The sequence below is a fragment of the Pteronotus mesoamericanus genome, unplaced genomic scaffold, assembly GCF_021234165.1.
Source record: "Pteronotus mesoamericanus isolate MK-2021 breed Mesoamerican mustached bat unplaced genomic scaffold, CSHL_Meso_final contig_163, whole genome shotgun sequence".
NCBI lineage: Eukaryota > Metazoa > Chordata > Mammalia > Chiroptera > Mormoopidae > Pteronotus > Pteronotus mesoamericanus.
In genome coordinates, this window is record NW_026555064.1 from 9,295,909 (window position 1) to 9,305,164 (window position 9,256).

The following is a 9,256-nucleotide window of genomic DNA, read 5'->3' on the forward strand; positions in this document are numbered from 1 at the left end:
AGGCCTCCTCACAGCAGCCCTGTGAAATCCGGGTCTGGAACTTGAAACACTGGGTTCGGTCACCATTAGCGAAGAAGAGAAACATAAAACGTTAACATGTTTTTCCGAAGAGAGAAAAGCGGGTGAACACAGTATCCAACCGCTGCAGAGAAGTGAACGATGGTGATTGGGAAAGGTCAGGGGCTTGAAGCACCTCAGGAACAGAGGGCCCTGTTTCAGGGTGCGGAGTCAGATGGTCTGGGTCCCCCCGGACAGTCACCCACCTCTGTCGGTGCGGATCGGGTACCACTCACGGGCGCCAGTCTCTGCGTTCGCGGTGGGGAAAGGCAGACAACAACGAGGTGAACAAGCAGGTGCGGAACGAGCGCTGCTTCCCATCGGTGTCTCAGTTGTCAAGCCCAGTATCCGGGAGACGGGGTGAGAAAGGCCATGGAGCCCGGAGCCCATCGTGAGGGCCCGGCTCCCGCTCCGAGGGCCACAGGAACCTCTCGGTGGGGTGGGAGCGGAGCTGTGGTGTGATCCGACTAACACCCTAACAGGGCCACAGGCTTCTGTGTGAGGAACGAACTGAAGAGACCTAGGGCAGAGGCAGGGAGGCCGTTCGGAGAGTGATTTGGGGGAGACCCGGCGGTGATGGGCCAGGAGGCCGTGGAAAGGCGGTGAGTCCACTTGGATCCAGGACTGTTGTTGAAGGTCAAGAGCGGGGTCTGCTGACAGATTGGGCATGAGGTCTGAGAAAAGGAAAGACACGAAAGGCGGCTGGGAAGATGGGAAGAATAGAGTTACCATTCACCGAAATGCGGAAGGAATAGCCGGTTGCAGGGAGGGAGGCCGGAAAGGGAGCTGAGCTCCTTTTGGGCGGCAGCTCCACAGACTTTGAAGAACCTGAGGGGCAGCCAGGTGAGCTGTCAAGCTGGCAATCGGTTGTTGCAGCCTGGAGTTCGGGGCTGAAATCCAGGCTGGAAAAATAATAGCTGAAAGGAAAAATAAGGCGGGACATTGGCGATAGAGACTGACACGGGCGGGCAGTGCCGGTCCAGACAGGATCCCTGAAGAAGAGCTCGCTGAGCAGGCGACATGTGGGCTGAGGCTGGGGTGAAGGAGGGAGAACCCCACACACTACATGGCGGGGGGTGGTCCAGGCAGAGGACCGGCTCGTGCTCAGGGATAATGGAGACTGTGCCTGGCTTTTGCAGCAAGAACCAGAAGCTCGGTGAGTGACCAAGACACCACGTGGTAAAGACATAAAATCAGAGGTGGGGAGGAATCGAATCATGAATTCAAGTCCTTCCTCTGCCACTGGCTAGGATTTGCCCTTAGGCAAATACCTTACCTTCTCTGGGCTCCACTTTCTTTATACAGACAGGCAGTAAAAGAACCTACCCACGTAGGATCTTGAGGGGGTTAAAAAAGATCATGTTTTTAAAGTCTTAACATGTTGTCTGTAACATAGTTACACTCCCTGGGTGTTTACTATGTACCTTTTTAAATGGCCTGTGGTGTTTGCTGGAGGTACCTATGTTTTCTGGATGAAGAAGTTTGTCCCACCTGGAAGCTAGGATTTTGTCATGAGTGTTACTTACACTCCTGTCTCCCTTTTGCTGGTCTGAGTGGAGGAGATACCTGTCTGGTAGCTTGTCCTTGACAACTGCAGCCGCCCTTGGGCACATTGGTATGAACGGGGACATCAGGGAGAGTCACAGTAACTGACTTGAATTGCAGATGGGTCACTGGACACTCCCACAAACCCTCCAGCTTCTCAGCAGTAACGCTGGGTTTCCCTTCCTCAAGGCCACACCAGGGCTGGCAGGGCACTCAGCGAAGTCATGCCCCCCCCGGCCTGGGTCTCACAAAGCATCAGCAAGAAAGCCAGCCACCCCGGCCTCCACTCCAACATCAGCCTGAGCCCACGCGGAGCGGGGTTCCTGGACGTCCCTACCTGGCCCTCCCTCCCACCTCCCGAACGGGCGTGGGAAGGGGTGGCAAGTGCCCAGCAGCTCGGCTCTATTCGAGCAGAGCTGTGTCGGGAAAATGCATTTCATTTCATATGTCAATTATAAGTTCAGACCCCCAAGGTCATAGTTTGAGAACGCCCTGATGCAAAAAGCATGGGCAGGAAGGATAGGAAAGGTGGAGAAGAGGAGAAAGAAGAGCCCAGAGGAAGTGAATTTTCATTAAGCCTTACAAAACATTGGAGTCAGTCATTCAGAAAAAAATGTGCTAATAATAGTAAGCCAATGACCCTCCCGGCCCAGGGGCCACCACCCCTGCTCCTGTGCTTCGGTGTGTGACTGCGTTTGTCCTCCATCAGGAAAGCATGGCCGTGGCACTTCCAATATTCAGTGAAAGAGACAGACGAGGACGTGGGAGGAATGAAAACACGTCAAGGGCGTGTGAGATCAGGAAAAGCCGAACAAAAGCAACACTGACGGCCAAGGGCACACAAAGCTGGGCCCCAGCAACAGCAGTGAGGGTGGATTTGATCCAGTAACAACCACTGCAGTGGGGAGAAGTCCGGCGTGGACTGAGCGCATCTTGGCTGAAACGAAGGCAAGGGACCTGAAGGCGAGCGCTGGGGCGTGCTGAGGCGACACACCAAGGCTGGTCCGGGGCACTGGGCCATCTGTGTGTGCTCATTGGTGTTTACCCAGAGGAGAAACCAACTTCTCATATGTTCACGACAGGAAGCAGTGATACAGGTTAGAGCAAGGCATCCAGTGGAGCGGGGAGTGACGTTCTCTTCGTGCCTGTTTGCATTTCGAAGAAACGGTTCTCAGGTCCTTGCAAAGACAGTTCTGGGTCATAGAAGATTCATGTCCCAAAGGGCAGAGGCCTGGTTTACAACTGCGAGCTTTCCAAAGTCCCTGCCCTCGGACGGGGTTCAGCAGCCTGCCTCTTCCCAGCTTTGGCTGCAACAAACAGTAAATGCTCCTGGCAGAGCTGAGCTGTCTCACGCTGGCTCATTAGGAGTCATCCTAGGGATTGTGGCCTTGGGCTGGCAGAAACCGCGCCAGTGTTTGCTCAAGTTGCTTTGTGTGTATGCGCCTAGGGGAGGGGTCTGCAGGTGTGGAGGCCAAGTTCATCTCCTTAGACCTATAGTTTTATTCAGTGGTTTTGTGAGGAAGACATAAACAGATATGGAGCAGAAGGAAGGTATTAATCCAACAGGGAACATGAGAAGTGGGAATACGAGGAACTGGCCAGAGGCCCCTCCAACGACTGGCTGGCCCTGTGGTGTGAAGTCAGCACTGACTAAGCTGTGCTCATGTGACTCTTCCTTGCAGACCTCCCAGGTCCGAGACTCCCTGGTAGTGTCAGGTAGAAAGTTACTTCAATCCTTCATTCTACAAGGGAGCACGTGTAGGTCAGACACATAGGATGGTTCCAGGGCCCTCAGCCAGAGCTGCACGCCTGGACAAGGGTTTTGTAGTGTTTCTCCTGGAAAGCTGAGTTCTTCTGTTGCCCTTTCCTCTCACAGCGAAGAGAATGGGCTGAATATCAAACACTCTCCATAAACTGGAAGAAGGCAAAGGCTCTGCCCAGGCCAAGGTGCATGACACCCAGCAGGGTGCACCAAGGTGCCCGTGTGGCCTGAGCCAAGACTACGTGTGAGCAACACACCCATTCAAAACAAACTTCCTGGGTAGAAGAAGCCAGGAAGAAGGACAAGGCAACTGGGAGATTGGGGACGATCCCCCTGGGACTGCTGTGTTGGAGGAGGAGGCGTCTGACCCGCAATAGAGCCGCGAGGCTGGGAAGAAAGCCTTTCCAGGTGCCTGGTCTGCCTTCGAGTCGTCCCAGTGGGAAGATGAAAACTCACAGGGCTATTACAAGGCAAAGCAGAGTATTGCCCAATAAACCGTTTGAGTGACAATAGTTAGTGCTGAATGGAATTTTTTGTTGTTTTGCTCTGAGTATAGATTCTGGTTTTCATCTTCACTAAAATGCTCACAGTGTCAACTGGAGCCAACCCAATGCTCCTCAGGTTCCGCCCTTCTGTGGCAGAGGGCAAGTGCGGAGGCAGGGTGGGCAGCCGAGGCCGAGAGAAGAGCCAGCCCTGGAGCCTCCCGCACGCTCCCTCCCCAGCTTCCCAGGACCAGCTGGCCACCGCCAGCGGCATCCAGGAGCCATTTAGTTCAATCTTTTATTTACATTTTTTTCCTGAATTTTAGGGTGCAATCTCACCCTATTTTACATAATTTTATTTTATTATATTTATAAAGCTACCTTTTTATGTCCAAAAACACTCTTAAGGTAATCTTAACTATTATTTATGGTTTCACTTATCAGATAATTGTCCTTCTTTAACTTCTGCATACATTATTTGTTTCAGCTCACTTCAAGTTTTTATTTATCTATTTTCACATGGGAAACAGACTATGTTGTCTTTAGAAAGGAGCAGATGCCAGCCTACCCTCCACACCTGGGAATATATATATGTCTTCTCTATACTAGCTGGACTTGAATGGGCACTTTTATACTTCTAAGTAGATTACCATGGTGATCCCAAAGAAGACCTAACTATAGGCAGAAGGGAAACACTAAATGCTGCCTTTTGAACTGTCCAGGTTGCTTAAGAGACATTCCATCAAACAACCCCACAGATGACGTATATAAACCACTCAAGTGATGGGGCCGTTTCGTTCCCAAGCTCCCTCGGCCTCTGCCCGGAGGTTGTTCGAGGTCGCCAGGCCAAGCCTCTATCGTCACAGGCTAGAGGTCAGACCTGGAGAAGAGGGTGGGCTGACGACAAGACAGGAGCGGGCAGCAGGCAAGCAGGGACAGGGAAGCTCACCCCTGGCGATAGCGCTTGAGTGGCTTCTTTGCTTCTGGGGCTGCCAAGCCCTCAACCTTCAGCTGGTCAAAGCAGCAGACAAGCAGGGCTGGTCCTGGGAGGGGTCTCAGGCATCCATGGCTGGCAGCGCCTTCAAAACCAGAGGCTTAGAAAGAGTAGCAATTGCAGTGTGGAGAGACAGGGCGCGTGTACTCTGGGATCTGAGGGTTACCGTCCGGGCCAGCCGAGATGGGAGCGGGGCTCTGAATCCCGCAGAGCCCGTCCCGGGGCTGTCACGGGTCGGGGGAATAAACACAAGTCATCACAAACACTTCTCTGCTTGCCAGGAGAGAGGACGTGGCACATCCCCCTAGTAGGGAAGGCCCAGAGTCCTTTGGTTCAAAGGCTTTCATTGAAAAGGTTATCAGTGGGGCTAGGTAACAGGAATGCACAGGTTATCTCATTACATCAGTATGTTAATGTTCACAGAGAATGGGTGATGTTTTGAAGAAAACAAATGGCAGGAACACACAGGTTTACAGGAGTCCTAGTGAACCAGAGAGGTGACTAACATGAGAGCATAGTACACGTAAGAGTACCTAAGGGTACAGGGTTAGGGTCTGCGAATAATGTAAATTTCCTTCCCAGCATGAGCTGGCTGTAGCTTCTGAGGGAAGAACAGAGCACACTTTAAAGAATTTACTTTTAGGCCTGACTTCTCTGGGAACTGCCAGATCTGGTTTAGGACTGTCTCTGGTACTGTTTTGAGCCGGAGCCAGGCCGGGGGAGGGAACCGCCAAGAGACAATGAGACTTCTTTCGAATAGAAGGCGGACTCCGGCCATGTCCAAGCCGAGCTGAGGGGTGCAGGCCTTTTTGTCCTTTCTCCGTGTCCCCTAATTTCTTGTCTGCTGCCAATACTCGATCGATATCTGTCTTAGGTTGGTATCTCAGCTCGAGATAATTTACCTGTCATAGATTACCGATCATCACCTGGCAAAGCAGAAGCAGGAACTACGCCCCTGCCAGGAGGTACAAGTTATGTCTCCTCAGGAGCCTCTTTTCTCCAAGGCCTCCTTGATTATTTCCAGCCTTGGGGCCCTCCAGCCTGTCTGCAGGGTTACAGTTTCTGAAACCAGACAGGGCGTTTCCCAAGACATTCATGAAGGAGGAGCACTAGTGAATTTCTTTATGTTCTATTTTTTAAAAATAGATCATTGCCCTAAGAGTGACTGTCTTGTCTTATGAGTCTTCAGTGGTTTAATAGTTAAAGGTAATTTTTAACATCTAGGATCTAGTTTGGAAAATGAGCTAAGCACAAATCCAATTCATCACTCTACTGGGATCAATAGATCATGAATTTTTTATTGCAAGAGAGTCATCTTCTTTCAACTAGTCTCTTTGCTGTCTGTGTTCACAAATCTTGAGTTAAAAAGTCCTCTAAGTATGATGAAATAAGGTTCCAGAGCACGAGTCAAGAGCCCCCAAAAAGAACTCGGAATGAATGAGGTTTATTTCTGTCGGGTGTGCCGCATGTCACCGATACCACCCTTGTCAGGATGCTGGTGGCCTTGGATTTGGGGAAGTCACAGCACTCTCTAGCACCCATCACTGCAGCCTTGATTTGCTCTTCAGAGACATTACGTGGGCTTGGCACCCTTCCCTTTCCCATCCCCCTTCCTCAACCTCAAAGGGGAACTGAAACAAAGACACAGACCCGAAGGGGTGGAGCCAGGCCAGAGAGCGTGTGCATAGCCCTCAGTCCCCACGTACAAATACCTGAGTGAGCCATACAGGGACTGGCCTCGTCAGAGTCCTAAACACAACATATCCGTCTCCTCTCTTGGTTACTCAAGACCAGGCAATGAATGCACTACCTGACATTTCACTGAATATCAACAATAGCTATAGCATTTGCTAAGCTTTTCCTGTGTGCCAGGCACTGTTCAAAGTATGCCATCCATGTCTCAGGAGAGGATAAATAATTTGCCTGAACTGGCACAGTTAATGAATGGTCTAGCTGGGGCATAAACACGAGCAGTATTACTCCAAAACCAGATACTTTTAACCTTTATGTCATTCTCCCTTAACTTCTCTCTACCTTGATGTCTTCAAATAATAATAATAGTACCTTAGTATAGGAAGTTATGAGGTTAAGAAAAAACATGAAACCCCTGACATGTTGCCCAGTACAGAATAAAAGCTCTGGGAGTGTTCGTTGCTAGGTAACTTGCCCTCTTCCTCCTCGCCGAGGGTTGAACCAAATCAGAGAAACTCTTATTTAATAAGGTAATGAGCAACTTTGAAAAGAGAAGCCTGATTCAAATTTCATCTCATCCTTCCTTTCTCACACTTACACACAAGATGAGAAGTAAAGTACATGAGTAGAAGACCGGATGTTTTAAAAACGTACCACGTCTTTGGCTCCCTCTTCCTTCCCTACTGTCATCTTGCTCCACTGCCTGAAAAGCAGCAGTTTGAAGCACATGCCTAGGTAGTCATGCTGTGTCATGGGCCTCATGGCAGAGAGAATGCCTGGATTACTCACACCCTCCCGGCTCCGTGCCAACCACACTGCGCATTGAACTGTGCAAGGACAGTCTCTGTCGTAAGCATGAACATTCCAGTTTCAGTTTGGAGGGAAGCTGACAGTCACCTGACCTGTCTTTAGTAATATGATGGTGCACTTCTGGGTTTTTTCTCGTTCAGAAATCTTGTATTTTACACATCACGGGAGGCAGTTACCTGTCTTTGTCCTCTGATTTTCTCCATCCTCTTTAAAATCATGAGGATGATTTTACTCTGGCCCTCTTGGGTTTACCTAAACTGCAAATCACACCTGAAATATACTCACAGGAAAAAATTGAGCAGCTGAGTCTTTCCAGGAGGAAATCAGCACATGGTTCCATTCTTCATGACTGTTTCTCTTCCCTTTTCCATTGCTACCTCCCTGGGTCAGCTGGGAACCTGGGGACACCCCTGGAGTTGTAATGATCTTTCTGGTGTCCACCATCCCCAGCAACCCTGAACACCCCTTGCAGGTGTATTTTAAAAACACGGATCTAGAGTCAAACCTCTTATCTGGCACATGTTAGTGCCAAAACACTTTGCTTCACTCACTGCATATACTATATCCATCTCTCCTGCAGACCCTTCGACCTCCTTGTAGGTGAGGCCATCGTATTCATCTTTACATACGCAGGCACTATACTAACTTATCAAGTGGGAAACACATGTGAAACACTGTTGAGTAATGAATTATATGTCCAGAACCCATGTGACTCAGTCTCCGTGCTGTGCTTACAGAACACAGTTCAATTGGCAGAAGTAATGAAAAATAAATTGCTTTCTTTACAAAAAGATATCCAAACACATGATCCACAGCAAAACTTGCTCAAACCCCCAGCCTTCTCGCAGTCACTCCTTTCATACCCATCGGTGCTCCAGCTTAACCCTCGGAAAGCCTCTCTCTAGAAGAAAAACACTCTCTCCACCCTCAAAGTATCAACTTCTCCCTTTTCTCCTTCTCTCTTCCTTTCTTCCTCAATGATGTATCATGTATAGGATCCAGATCTGGATTAGCCTGAAGAAATCCTTTCTTGGACAGAAAGAAGTCCTTCCCGGGACAGAGAAACTGGGTTGTATATGATAGGATTCTTACAAAGGAACTAGAGAAGAGGAGGAATATAAAAACACTCCCTAATTCATAATTTTATCCCATTACAGATATAATATTAAAAGAATTTGGCCATCAATTCAATGAGGAGGAGGGGAAGGGTAAAGAAGGTGAGTTGGCAGTCCCTGCAATCAACAAGCAGACCTTGTGTGCTGGGCCGTGACTGTGTTCAATAGCTTCAAATAAATGACTCTTCTAAACTTGTATCAATGGGTATCTCTGTTATATTTCCTTGAGGAAAAATAGTTATTCTTAAATCCTCCCCAAAGAAGACTTTTCTGAAGGCAGGGAAGTGTACGTTGGTTCTGAGCCACTGGTTCTACATAAGCATTACCAAGAAAAAGAAGCTTCCTTTGTTCCTCAGGTAAGGGCCACCCTCTCCTGTCGGCTCCCACTTGCTGTCTTCACTAGGAATATTTATTGATCTAGAATCATTACCACAATGTCAAGTGAGATGTGTCTTCAAACTGGAATGGAATGAGGGAATGAGGGCAACCTAGGAATCTAGAAACACTTTTTTGTCCCTGGCAGTAGGTGAGGAACAGGTTGTGGTAGGTCCCCGTCTTGGGATTCAGATTTGGCTGTGTAGTAGGAGACACAGAGTCTAATGACTGTGCAGTTTAAGCCTCCCCACTTTTTCAAGTATTTGCACGGAGTGACATTTTTTTTTTTTGGATCCTCTTTGATTTTAGTAAATTTACATTTGAAAAGGGAACTTGAGAGGTTTAGGTCTGGAGTTAATAGTGAGGGAATTTTAGAATTTAAAAAATGTGTGTGTGTGTGTGTTAAAGAGACAAAATGAGAGAA